General features: G+C 45.0%; 1 long non-coding RNA gene across 3 annotated transcripts in view; it reads left to right on the top strand.

Annotated features, from left to right (window-relative positions):
* LOC130377598 (uncharacterized) overlaps positions 1-14,674 on the top strand; it is a 15,001-nt gene extending 327 nt beyond the window's left edge. Inside the window, exons 2-6 of one of the 3 annotated variants that reach the window (XR_008894280.1) lie at positions 534-594; positions 833-877; positions 1,159-1,264; positions 1,913-1,942; positions 13,947-14,674. This is a non-coding gene — a long non-coding RNA (uncharacterized LOC130377598). The other 2 variants (XR_008894279.1, XR_008894277.1) reach the window with 2 other exon arrangements.
* The last annotated feature ends 255 nt before the right edge of the window (positions 14,675-14,929 follow it).

Raw genomic sequence — 14,929 nt, 5'->3', positions numbered from 1 at the left:
CATTTTCAGCACGGCCACGTGACATGAGCATTATGTTTTTCCTCAAAGGGCCGCCATGTCTCGTCTACATGCGTGACCACAAACTGTCTGGTTTCTGGCCCTATCAATCACAGTCCCAATACGTCTGTGTTCTAACTTCCTCACCACTTCATCTCGTCTTCCTTTCCTGTCGCTAAACGGTTCAGTTTTGCACCATAGTTGAGTTCAATAGTGACATGCCGTGCATGTGGACCTGCCAGTTTTGTGTTGCGGAATCGCAATATTATTGAAGTGAATGATTTAAAACTGATTTCAAGCAGGCCAAAGAGCTGCAATTATTATTCAAGCGTTTGGGATCAGGCCGCATGAAATGATGTGAAGGGGTGGTTTCAACCCTGGACCATATGTTTGACACCCCTGCTTTATGTTATAAGGTCATGTTCATGTGGACCTTATGTTAGGACAGTCACATGCATATGCCATCATAAAGACAAGATGATATTGAGGGCATCAGGGGTTTACTGTTTCTTTCTGATTGGTTGCACAATTCACAGAGATCTTGCACAAAGGATAAATCCTGGAGAATGGACAGAGAAAACTGGGTACCATTTTGAGGTAAGTGATATTCATTTGTATCAAGCTTTAAAGCCTGCATTTTTTTGCAATAGCAAACTTAAATTGGCACCATTGCAATAAATGCTGATGGTGGTATTATTCTGTTAGAAGTTTCCTCGGCCAACCAGTGGGAATGACTGTGGAGTCTTTATGATAATGGTAAGGCATGTTTTCATGCCTTGCTGTCATTCGTGTGTTCACCCATTCATGTTTTCCTTGTTTGTTGTTTTTTTTGCAGTTGACCTTGTATGTTGCACTTGATGCTCCCTTCGACTACACCATAGTAAGGAAGGATCATATATGTTTAGTGTGATGGAATTTATAATAGCTACATATTTAAAGATGTCATAAGTCTATGTTTAGGTTGATATGCCAGCACTTAGGAGGTGGTGGTGTATTATGCTGATGGAGAACTTCTAACTGGACAAGTTCTTATTTAACATTAGGGCATTTACAGATTCTCACATGATTCAACCTTTAATAGCAGGATTCATGCTTCAAGTCATTGCATTTCTGATATTTTTGGCATTTTCCACTCTTATCTCCCTCCACTACCTCATTTAGCCATGGCAAGCTTTTTGCACACTCGACCAATGAATCCATGGATCTCCTAAAAGGTCATCGGCAGCCTGTGATGCGTCTGAGGAAGCACAAGTTAGAGGAGAAGGATGTAATAGGTTGCCTTTCATAGAATTTCTGGTCATAAACACAGATGATGGTTGCGTTTACATTTGATGGATGAAATAGTAGACATTGTGACAAGAAGATTATTGGCTTTTATTAGTAACACCTGTGCTTACCTTGCTACTTCCTTGAAAACTGGCTGCTGCAACATGGGTCCATTAACCAGAAATAAATACTGGTGGTAACATCATTAAAATAGTATGAACACACTATACTGACTTTTGCACGTAGAATCACTGCCATCAACAGTAAGACTTAGCCAGGCAGTGCCTCCTAGTGGCTCCACATTTCGTTCCACCACATACGAAGTGAAAGTGGATGGTCATATCAGGATAAGTAAGACCTCCCTCATAACATACACAGCACCCTGCCCCCCCTTAACATGTTATTACCAGTAAGATCCCCCACCATCATATACATACAGTACACTCCACCCCTGCCACAACAGCTCTGCCCATCCTCAGTAAGCCCCCCCGCCTTTCATTCTTCGTAAATTAGTCCCATTGTCCACCCTACTCCCTTCTGTATCGAAACCCCCATGTTGTATTCCCTTGAAACTGAAACTATTGTAAAAAGTGCAATTCACAATAAACATGAAAATACCTGTTGTAACTCTGCCTTTGTATTCTATCAGGCCATGAGCGTGGAAGAGCAAGACCCCAAGGTCAGTTTTCTTTGTTATCATCAAATAAGCTTTCTACTGCCAAAGCATCACAAAATGCCAACAAGTTTGTGTTGTCTGTTTCAGGCTTTGAGAATGGACGAATAAGAGGCGCTGTCACACTAAATTTGTACCGGCTGCCAAATTTGTACCGGGCGCGTCACCCATACGTAATCCACTCCAAATCTGCCTGGCAACAGATGATCGCTTCGTCCGTTGCCTGGCAACGGACGATCGCGTCGAATGACGTGACCATTCGCGAACCTTCTATCTAGCGATCCGTTATCTGTATTGTGCTATTTCGTCCTTGATCTGCTTTAAACACTCAGTTTACTTGCTACATTTTATTAAACAATTAAATACAATACAAATATAAAGTAAAAACAAGTGTTATCTGTAATGATATCAACATCAGTTATTAGACCGTCACACGGAGCATGCGCAGTTGGATTGGCGCGCTGCATGTTGATGTCTGTTCCAAGATACATCGTGTGTTTATTAATGAACCCAACAAAACATTACATTATCTAGCGATCCGTTAACTGTATTATGTTATTTCGTCTTTGGCAACATGAGCGCGAATGTTTTTTGAAACCTGCCCGGCAACGGACGACGCGATCATCTGCTGACAGGCAGGTTTGGAATGGATTACGTATGGATGACGCGCCCGGTACAAATTTGGCAGCCGGTACAAATTTAGTGTGACAGCGCCAACGAAATGTATTCAATTCAATTATTTGAATTATTATTCTGTCTTTTTTTTACCGATGCATATGCATTTCTTAAATGCATATTCTTAAATGCATATGCATTTCTTAAATGCACATTCACGTAAGCCAGTAAGGCTATGATTAAGCTAATCAAGAGCATATTTTTAAATGAGCGGGTCGGTGCATTATTTTTATATATAGGCCTAATATTTGAGGTCCGAGTTGCGGTCATTTATGTACCCGCGCACAACTGCTACATACAGATCACTTCCGCGATTTATAAAAATACTAGACACGCCTCCTACTTCTGCGATTTGGAAAAGTACAAGACACGCCTCCTACTACAAGACTATCGTAATGGGTCGGCCATAATTGTAGTCTATATACACACACCACCAGATGGCATTGTTTACCCAATTTTGCATTGGAATTTTAGTTCCCGATAGTGTCATGCAGAAGTTAAGTTTAGAAGATAATTCACCATGGAAATTAGTGGTTGAGGTGTAAGGATACAAATTGTTAGTGTTACCATCGAGGTTGAGGACGACATGTTGATACCATGCTATAGACTGCTTGGGTTTGGTTGGTTCAGTTAAATCAAGGTGTATACAATAATCCTTTTCATAGAGAATAGGCCTACTTGTTCGAAAATACAATTGTATCTACTTGTTGAGCTCATCATCTCATCCAGTTTCAAATGTGTTTTTATGGATGTAGTGTTCGCTGACACCACTGGGAGGATCTAACAAGTACCATATAGCAGAACCTACATTGCCCTTCCCCATTTTAAGATGTAGATGTGTTGGTATGACCTCTAGTGACAACAACAAACAACATCTGTGGGTGGAAAAGGCTAATGATAATATAAATATTTTGATATAAGCTAATATTGTTTGTTTACAATTAGTTCATATCCAAAAGATTGTGCTCTTTCAATACTTCATTAAGAACCCCCTTTACGTGACTTTTCTTTCTTTCTTTCATGTTTATTTCGAATATGTAGACAAAAGAAAAAACAAACAAATTTTGCAAAAAAACAACAATAAAGCCATTCAAGAATGAATAAAAATAAAATAAATAATAGTAAAAATAAAAAGCAAAAAGAAACAAGAAATAAAAATAAACATTAATGTAAACATATCCGAAAAGGTGTGAGAAGTAAAAACGTACGTACTCCCACCCCTCTTATTACTTACTCTGTATGTTTAATAATAATAATAATAAATGTATATAAAAATGTTATTTTATATAAATAAATATACAGATAAGTATGTACATATACTGTATATATCTACAACATACATTTACAAGAAACAGTATGAATGTGACACAACAGCGTGTATACACAGTATACCTATACATACATACACAAACCTACTGACTCTTAGTGCAGTTCACTATATCCTGTGAACAATACCTTTTTGGACATTCTTTTAAAACCTTTTCATGGTGGAATTTCTCATTTGAATTTTAAAATTGTGTTCTCTCCTCAAACTATGCCCCCCCTCAAGTTCACTAAACATGTTTTGAATGTTCAATGGTGACAAATGGTTCCTAGACCTGTACATAGTTATTGCTGTTTGATATGAGACGATGTCTGTGAATTTTAATAATTTAGACTGTAAAAATAGTGGATTGGTATGTTCAAGATAGCCGACCTTGTGAATGATCCTTACCGCTCTTTATTGTAAAATGATTAGTGACTGTAATGAACTTTTGTAATTGTTACCCCAGACTTCAGTACAGTAGTTTGAATATGGCAAGACTAAAGAACAGTAGAGAGTGTGAAGTGACTTATGATCTAGAACCTGCTTTGCTCTATTTATGACTGCTATACTTCTTGCAACTGTAACGGGTGTCGATCTGCGTTGTGTTCTGGCGAATGCGTTGGAAGGGTGGAAGGATGGCTGGACAACAGTGGAGGGTTTCTCATTTATTTGTATCTGGATCTGGATGAGCCAAAGAAAATCATGTCATCGTCAAGTAAACCGTCATAGCCAGGACCACATTCCCGCCTCCACTCAGATAGCCAACGGCATTCTCACAATATATAATAACATAAAAATAAACAAAATAGCATAATGAATGCGATTTGACTGCACTCCAACAAACATAAACATAACCCGCATAGATAATATACACAAAACAGATAAAACATTCATACCTGGATGAGCCAAAGAAAATCATGTCATCGTCATGTAAACCGTCATAGCCAGGACCACATTCCCGCCTAGCAACCAAACAAACGGAAACTCTGATGCACATATCTACAATAAACTCTCAAAAGGTACATTTTCAAAGCGTTAGCTGTTATAACAGTGCTGTAGCATGTTCATAACAGTGCTGTAGCATGTTCATATATAACATTTACATTATATACAAAACGATTTATATGCTCAGAATGTGACGACAAATACATCAACATACCTCCACTCAGATAGCCAACGGCATTCTGAGCTTGGCGCTGCCTAAAGGTGCGGCCACACCATTTTTGACCATTTTGTGTCAAAAATGGTCACATACGCGCAATACGTGCCATACGCGCATACGTCACTCGCCTAGATGAGTCCAATGTCCATGCAAGTGAACGGAGCGTTCCCTCTTCGTCATAACTATCAAACCAAATGTTATGTTATGTTACTATTTCCACCCAGAATAAAGAAAGTTGTCGGCCGTGGCTGTGTGTGTGTGTGTGTGTGTGTGTGTGTGTGTTGCCCCAGGATGAGGCTCCCCACGGTAGATAGCGATAACACTTGTTTTTACTTTATATTTGTATTGTATTTAATTGTTTAATCGAAACAATAAAACAATTTGCCCGCGAAACGGGCGATCGCGTCAAATGACGCGTCAAATCACGTAGGAAGGTTCTTGAACATTCTAGACTATGAAACTTGCTTAAAACAATCAGTTTACTAGCTAAATTCGATTAAACAATTCAATACAATACAAATATAAAGTAAAAACAAGTGTTATCTAGCGATCCGTTATCTGTATTATGTTTCAAGAACCCTCCTACGTCATTTGACGCGATCGCCCGTTTCGCGGGCAAAACATTTGTCATTTGACGCGATCGCCCGTTTTGCGGGCAAATTTTTTTATTGTTTCGATTAAACAATTAAATACAATACAAATATAAAGTAAAAACAAGTGTTATCGCTATCTATCATAATACAGATAGCGATCCGCTATCTGTATTATGTTATTTCGTCGTTTGGAAACATGTTTTCTGCATCGCGTCGTCTGTTGCCGGGCAGGTTGTCAGGATATAAACAAACGATGACGTAGGCCGGTACAATTTTCGCCCCCGGTACAATTTTAACGTGACAGCTCCAACACTTGGGTGTGTGTGTGTGTGTGTGTGTGTGTGTGTGTGTGTGTGTGTGTGTGTGTGTGTTGCCCCAGGATAAGCTGCGCTGGAGTCCGAGGTAGGAAACCCAAACGCCGCCGTGTTTGGGTGATAGAGTTTAGATCGGGTTAGATTAAATAATCTCGGATATAAATAACAATAATCGGGTTAAATAACTTCACATGGTGTGTCTGGTGTGTTTCCAGCATTCGTAGTGTTGATCAGCAGATATATAGTCCGCCAAGACGTTGAGGTTGCTTAGTAACCAGAGACTCTGTCCATGCAAGTGAACGGAGCGTTCCCTCTTCGTCATAACTATCAAACCAAACATCCTTCACATTCACCGAGCGAACATTATGAAAGTAAAATGCACATTTCTCGCTAGAAATGTTTCCATAAAAGCATTTAATGGCGTAACTATGTTACTATTTCCACACAGAATAAAGAAAGATGTCGGCCGTATGCTTCTGTCCAAGCTCACTACTCTCTGCCAGTGACGTCGGGTCAAGCTCAACGCTGATTGGGCAACGCGGCTAATCGTCAGACGCGTATCTCGCGTACTTCGTGTAAAAAGTTCAATTTTTTGAACTCTTGAAATGTACGCGATATACGCGCGTATAGCGCGTATTGCGCGTAAATATACGCGCCACATACGCGTTATACGCGCGTAAAATGTTGCTTATACGCGTTTCACGCGTAATACGCATATTAAACCAATGGTTCCCTATGGAAAAAATTGCGATTTTAGACGCGAAGTACGCGAGATACGCGTCTGATGTGGCCGCACCTTAATACGTCACTAAGACACAAACTTTTCTTAAAGCGACAGTACAGGTATTGAAAACACATTGACATAGGGGTTGGAACAGGTTACAAAAGGTACCTTGAACATAGCTTAAACATATATTTGTTTCTTATTAATCAGAATTTGGTGATATTTCATCAAAACTAAAATATGTTGTTTCACCCTGGTTACATATGTAGCAGGGTTAATGCTTCCCACTTGCCATTGCCAGCGAGATCCTTGCGCTGGCTGTGGTAGTGGGAGCCTTGGTTGGAGTGCTAGAGCTCCCCCTAGCGGAATGCGGGGGTTGTATTGTACGTTGCTGCCTCCTCTCCTCAGTCTACGTATACCCCGGCTGGGAGAGGTAGGTAGTCAGAGCAGTTAAATATGAATCCACACCTCAACAGGCCAAAGTAAATGGTGCTGAGGGTGGTGACGTTTCTTCTAGTGCTGATCAGTTAGCTGGTCCATCTGCATTTTCTGGGGGTAGGGATGTGGACCATGTCCCTGTGCATGTATTAACTGACTTAGTTAAGCAGATAGGGACTAGTATTGGGGAGAACATTGCCTCTTGTCTTAGGTCCGCCCCAACTGGTGATGTTACTTTGGCCCCTTCGACCATTGCTGATCTCTCTAAGATGAGCCTGACTGTTAGCCAGCATAGTGGTGAACCGCATCCCTTCAGGGGGGACAAGATTGACAAACTTTCGGTTTCTGAGTGGGAAGACTGTGTTAAAGTGTATCTGACTAAGAGGGATGTTCAGTTATGTGATCAGGCGGAAGAAGTAATGGGCAGGCTACAGTGTAGAGCACGTGATGTTGTGAGAGTGGGGGTGCGTAGCAAGCCTAGTTTGGTCTTACGGTTAGGTCCTCAGCCCATTTTCGACATACTCAAGCAACACTTTAGTGAGTCTGTGACTTCTTTCATGCCTCTTGCTGACTTCTATGACACAAAGCCCTTAGAGAATGAAAGTGCTGTTGACTATTGGATCCGGCTTAACAAGGCACTCGACACAGCTACGGATGGGCTGAAAAGGCAAGGCAAAACTATTGATGACTCCTCTAGGGAAGTTACTGTCATGTTCATCACTCACTGTCCCGATCGAGAACTGTCTCTGGTCTTCAGCTGTAGGCCACTGGAGGAGTGGACTGCCATGGATGTGCAGGTATGGCTTGATGAGCACCATCACAAAAAACGTCTTCAGCAGCGCCATTCAGCTGCACGTCCAACAGACCACCTGCAATATTCTCAGGCTGTTGATGCTGTGCATAGTCACGTGCAGACTGCAGTGACTCCTGCTGCCCAACCTGCCATGACCGGCGGGCCGGCGTCAGGTGAGAGTCACGTTCTTGGGCATATTGTCACTCTGCTGGAGCGTTTGTTACAACGGGAGTCTCCTCAGCGTTACGGGCAGCCTAGACAGAGACCTGTCGGTCGCACCCGGGCTCGGGGGCCATGCGCTATTTGAGGCTGCGACGACCATGACACTGCTTCCCTCTGTCGGAACGAACGTCTATGCATCCGCTGCCATGCTGCTGGGCATCAAGCTGCCACTTGCTCAGCCCCACCTGCTCCTGGTTCACCCACGCAGCAGGGAAACTAGCTGACCCGCACGAGGAGGGGTCTAGTGAAGGGTCAGCTGGCGCATCCCCATATGACGATGATATTCAGTCCGTTTTTTCACATGCTTGTGCAACGACGGACAGTGATTCAACTTTAATTTTTCAGAACACGCAGCGACTGACTGCGAAAGACAATCTTTTCTACACTAGTGTGATGATTCATGATGCTGTGGAGGTGCGTGCCATGTTGGACAGTGGTTCAATGGCCTGTTCTATGAGCTCACGCTTACTTCCAAAGCTGCAGGACGCAGGTGTTATTTCCCCTCACTCTGTTGCCCCGACATCAGTTGTGCTGATTGGCTGTGGAGGGTTGAGGACATGTCCTGTAGGTGTTTGCGAGCTGCAGATGAAAGTCCATGACTGCCAGATCTCCGTGCCCACACTCGTTGTGGATGGTCAGAGTGATGACCTGATTCTGGGCAGCAACGTTATAAAACACCTCATTCGAATGGCTAAACACCCTGGGAGTTTCGGGGAGACAGCATCTCTTTCACCTCAGGCGTCTGGTAAGGAGGACGGTCTTCTGCAGCTGTTGGCCACTGTGGAGAAATGGAGAGGCAGTGAAATCCCAGAAAAAGTGGGCACAGTCAAGCTGAAGCATGCCGTGACTTCAGAGCCTATGCGAGAACACTTAGTGTGGGGGCGCTTGCCTGGTCATGTGTGCTTCTCTGCTGGAAGCACACTGGTAGTGGAACCAAGTCAGTCACGAACAGTGCCACGGACCGTCATGGTAGGGCGACTGGTGACGCCACTATGGGGCGATGGTTGGGTCCCAGTGAGAATTATCAACCCCTCCAATAAGCCTGTGACTCTTAGACGGAACTGCAAGATTGCTGACGCGTCCCCCTGTGTGGCACTTGAGGACTTTGACAATGACTATTTGTACAGGACTGACGAGACTGACAGTGTTGAATGTAATGTAGCCAAGACTACTGACCTGACTGACACGGGTAGCGAGAAGAGCTTGACAGTTGACTCTGAGCGCTCTATGCCCAGGCCTTGTAGGTCAGCCCTTCACGACTTGGGTCTGCAGGACATTGACATTGACTCAGCTGATTTGTCTCCATTCTGGAAAGCAAAGCTGGTTGATCTGCTGACAAAGTATGAGTCCATCTTCTCTCGCCACAGCATGGACTGCGGTACAGCCAAAGGGTTTGTCCACCGCATCCGCCTGAGTGACAGCAAACCCTTCAGGCTGCCGTATCGTCGGCTGGCTCCATCTCACTATGACAAGCTCCGAACGGCTTTGAATGAGATGGAGGAGCGAGAGATCATAAGGAAATCTGCGAGTGAGTATGCATCGCCGCTTGTCCTAGTTTGGAAAAAGAATGGAGACTTGCGTCTCTGCATGGATTTTCGCTGGCTGAATGCGCGTACCGTAAAGGATGCCCACCCTCTGCCTCACCAGGCCGACGCTTTGGTAGCTCTGGGGGGGAATACATTTTTCTCGACCATGGACTTGACCTCGGGATACTACAATGTGGAAGTACACGAGGAGGATAAGAATATTACTGCGTTCACCTCCCCATTTGGGCTTTATGAGTACAACAGACTCCCGCAGGGTCTGTGTAACAGCCCGGCAACATTCATGAGGATGATGATGGCTATCTTTGGTGACCAAAACTTCTTAAGCCTCCTCTGCTATTTGGATGACATTTTGGTTTTTGCTCCTAACGAACAGCTAGCTTTGCAAAGACTATGGTTTTTGAGAGATTGAAGGTGCACAATCTAAAGTTAGCCCCCAAAAAGTGCCACCTCCTGCGGGCATCTGTGAGGTTTTTGGGGCACATCATTGACAAACATGGCATTGCCACAGACCCTGAGAAGGTCAAGGCCATTGTAAATCTCAGCGAGAAAGACTTGATGGATGAGTCCGGCATTGTCCCATCTCCCACCAAGATAAGATCATTCCTTGGTATGGTTGGGTTCTACCAGCAATTCTTTGAGGGCTACTCGAAGATCAGCAAGCCCCTCTTTGCACTTACCTCTGGAGTCAAGAGGCCACGTTACAGTAAGGGGAAAAGGAAAACCCCTGTAACAAGGAAACTTACCTCTACTGACTGGACAGTGGAATGCGGAGAGGCTTTCAAGAGGCTAAAACTAGCGTTGCTAGATAATGCTGCTCTGGCTCACCCAGACTTCAGCAAGCCCTTTTTGCTCTCAGTGGACGCCTCCTCCAATGGTCTGGGTGCGGTGTTATCTCAACTGACTGAGGGGGATAATGTAGCACGTCCGATTGCATTCGCCAGCAAATCTCTCAACTATGCCCAGTCTCGCTACCCAGCACATAGGTTGGAGTTTCTGGCGCTCAAATGGGCTGTCTGTGACAAATTCAGCCACTGGCTGAGAGGCCACAAGTTTACAGCATGGACGGACAATAATCCGTTGACCTACATTCTGAGTAAGTCCAGACTCGATGCTTGTGAACAGAGATGGGTGGCTAAGCTCGCCCCGTTCGACTTTGAAATAAGATACATCCCCGGTCCTAAGAATGTTGTGGCGGACGCCCTCAGCCGGGAGCCTTTTGTGCAGCCCAGTATGCTTCATCGTCTCACCAGGGTCCCGTATGATGCACTCATGGAGGAGGCGAACGCCTTGAACCTTGACAGTGTGCAGGATGCGTTCCGTCAATCCTGCAATCCGCGAGTCATGCCATCTCTCAGCAGTGCTGTGGCAGTGTCCTTGGGCCCTTCCGTTTCCAATCAGGCCGTCTCTGCTGTCTTGGAGCGGTCATTGGGCCAGGAGCATGTGCCTCCCCAAGCCTTTCTCCTTCCTCAGCTTGTGCAATCCATCCAACCACGTGAGCATTCCGACATCCGTCCCTTGCCTAAAGAGACGTTGATGGCTTCACAACGTGCAGACCCTTGCTTGAGTCGGGTGCTTCACTTTGTGGAGAGGCAGAGACGTCCATCAAGGCGTGAGCGTGGGCATGAGCCAGCTGACACTTTGAGGCTCCTCAGGCATTGGGAGAAACTTTCCATCAAACAAGGCGTCCTCTATCGTGTTTCGAGGGATGTTGTCACACAGCGGAAGACGTACCAGTATGTTGTGCCCTTGGTACTGAGGGAAGAGGTCCTCAGAGGTGTGCATGATGAAGCTGGTCATCAAGGCCAAAGACGAACGCTCTACCTCTCTAGACAGAGATTCTACTGGCAAGGCATGGAGAGAGACGTGAAGGAATACGTGCGGTGTTGTCGCCGCTGTGTATTTAGCAAGTCTCCAGAGCCGGAGGGCAGGGCGCCACTCGAGAGCATAGTGACATCTAGGCCTCTCGAGTTGGTTTGTATTGACTTTTGGTCGGCTGAAGATTCTTCTAACAAGTCACTTGATGTGGTTACCGACCATTTTACCAAACTGGCTCAGGCATACCTCTGTCCAAACCAGTCAGCAAAAGCTGTTGCAAATCAACTTTGGAACAACTTCTTCTGTGTATACGGCTTTCCTGAGCGCATACATTTGGACCAGGGGGCCAACTTCGAAAGCAGTCTTATAGCCGAGATGCTCATTGCTGCTGGTGTCCAGAAATCGCGCACCACCCCGTACCACCCCATGGGCAATGGAGCTGTTGAGAGATTCAATCGCACCCTTGGTGGAATGATAAGAGCCTTGCCGCCCAAGGCCAAGCACAGGTGGCCGCAGCATCTGAAATCTCTCACCTTCGCCTATAATGCTACAGTGCACGAGACCACAGGGTTTGCTCCATTTCAGCTGATGTTTGGGCGGACACCCAGGCTGCCAGTCGACCTGTTGTTTGGGTCTGTCCTTCAGGATGATCAGCTGGTGGATTATGACGCCTATGTGCAGGGTCTCAGGCATGATCTGGCAGAGGCCATAAAAATCGCTCAGACCACCTCTACTAAACAGCAGCAGAGACAAGCTGCCTTATACAACAGGAAGTTCAGGGGCGCGGCTGTGGAAGTTGGAGACAGGGTTCTTTTAGCCAACAAAGGAGAGCGTGGGAAGAGAAAGTTGGCTGATCGCTGGGACAGTCACCTGCACACTGTTGTGGAGAAACACGAAAACACACACACATTCAGGATCAAGAACTGTACAACGGATCGAGAGAAGGTGGTCCATAGAAATTTGATAATGCCTGTCAATTTCTTGCCTATCCCACCTGGGTCCGAGAATGACGGTTCCTGTGTGAGTGACTTTGCTACAGATGATTCCTTTCCGGATGGTGATGTGGGTTCTACCGTCCTGCCTGATTGTGATTCAGAGGACAGGACTGTTTCTTGGATCTCACGACTCCCAGACTCTAATGGAGATCCGCTGGATGTCTTGTTGGCTGACAGACCTGTTCGGACTGTCTCTTGTGACGCACCTCTTGACCTGGAGGAGAATGTTGACCCTCCGGCCCAGACTACCTCCTGTGACTTACCTGGGGATGCAGACGATTGGACAGTTCCACCTGACTTGACGGCTGACGTTGACTGTCCTTCAGACCAGACTGACTTGCGACTTGACCCTGTGTCAGCACCTGTTTTGCGGTCTTCTGTTGAAGGTTCCCTGACTGTAGATAGGGTACAGCATCCTCAGCCCGATACTGCTGGCAGTGATATAATGCTAGGTGTGAGATCTAGATGTGGGAGGATTATTAGACCTGTGGTCAGGCTCATCCAAAATATGCACCAGAGAGTTTTGGCTGGGTTCTAAGGTTTATGGATTTTGATTTTTCTGATTTTATTTATTTATTTTTGTGTATATTAAAATGCCGTTTTTTTTTTTTTTTTTTTTTTTTTTGGTTGTTTTTCCTTTCTTCCTCAGAAGGGATAAAGCTCTGAATGGTGCAGGGACCTGTGTGACATAGAATGTTGTGGGTCCAGGTGGTCGTCGACTGTACTGTGTAAATTATGTGGTATCAGGTAGCCTAACATGTAAACGGGCATGTTTTCCTATGGGTGTTGGGAGGCTTTGCAGCCTTCCTCATTCTAATTCTTCAGGGATGGTCACTGACTGGAATGCTTGATACCTGTAGTATGAACAGTACTGATTTTTGTTTTGTTATTCACTGTGTATTTGTATGTTGTTTACTGTGCCTGATTTGGTTTGTTTCAGGGGTTCTCACAGCACTTGTATGGTTGTTCTTTGGATGGGCAAGTGGAAATCAGTAGAGGGGAATGTAGCAGGGTTAATGCTTCCCACTTGCCATTGCCAGCGAGATCCTTGCGCTGGCTGTGGTAGTGGGAGCCTTGGTTGGAGTGCTAGAGCTCCCCCTAGCGGAATGCGGGGGTTGTATTGTACGTTGCTGCCTCCTCTCCTCAGTCTACGTATACCCCGGCTGGGAGAGGTAGGTAGTCAGAGCAGTTAAATATGAATCCACACTTTGGCGATGTATTACGGGAGTCTAAATGTACATAATACTGTATTAATACTTGGTTGCTTGTACATATATATTGTGTTCCTTGGAATCTGTAATTACATTTAAATGGACTTTAGGCTTAGGATCGCTAGCTTGGCTACCATGTGCTTTGGTCGTAGCTACTTAGCTAGCGTGGACTTCGCCAAGAATGTGTACTTCAGCTTGTCTTTCTCTCATGTTAGGCTGCCATTGTGAGGGTTCTCAAAGAGCATTTCCCATGTTAAATATTCCACCAGGTATGTCACCAAACGCCCATTCAAATATTAATTTGTTTAATGTGATATTTATTTCCATGTAAATGGCTAGTGTACGTATACCCCGGCTGGGAGAGGCTGCCATTGTGAGGGTTCTCAAAGAGCATTTCCCATGTTAAATATTCCACCAGAATAAACGGCTGGCTGCCAATGGTTCCATCGTGGTCTCAATCACAACGCAACGAGAGAGTACGCAACCGCTACACATACACCCCTCCTGAAATTCACCAACATCCTGATTTAAGGATGTCTTCTCAGGCTTACAAAAAGTCTATCACTGACACAACCTGGCACAAATGAAAGATGGACCTAGTCCACATAGTCAACTCGAAAGTTACCTCAATACAAGGTTCAGGAAAGAAAGAGGTTGATCAAATCTCTAGATTTCCTTTAGCTTAATGTGACGCCTCGTACGCCACACAACATTTGGCCCCAAATACTTAGTCCATAGAAATCTGTAGGTGTATAAAACTTCAAAGCTGGCCCCAAGAAAACTTATCACATAAGCAGTTTCAACGCTTATTAAAGGCCCAATATCTAAAACAGCTGGGAACGGCCGTCAATAAAAAACTTGGACCTTTCAAAAAAAGGTTTCTGAACCATAGATTCAATCAGTCTGTTCACTGATTTCACCAATCTTCCAGCACGTGTTCTGACAGTGCCATCATCCTCAGTGTGTGCATGAGTCAGTGCGACCTGAGGTGTCAGCATGCTGAGATGGCAGTGTGGCTCTGTGCGGAGCGACTGAGATGGGTGGACAGTCATCCATAACAGCAGCCGGACTGAGCGCTGGACTAGGCTGAGCATGCTCTTCTCTTACAGCCAACTCAGACTCAGGTGAGTCGTCAAGTGATGAGATTGAGAGCTCCTCTTCATCTCTGGAATCTGACACGTCCTCTGCAATTTCACCC

This window comes from Gadus chalcogrammus, chromosome 3, assembly GCF_026213295.1.
Source record: "Gadus chalcogrammus isolate NIFS_2021 chromosome 3, NIFS_Gcha_1.0, whole genome shotgun sequence".
Classification (NCBI taxonomy): Eukaryota; Metazoa; Chordata; class Actinopteri; order Gadiformes; family Gadidae; genus Gadus; species Gadus chalcogrammus.
This window is presented reverse-complemented; position numbering and strand designations above follow the sequence as displayed.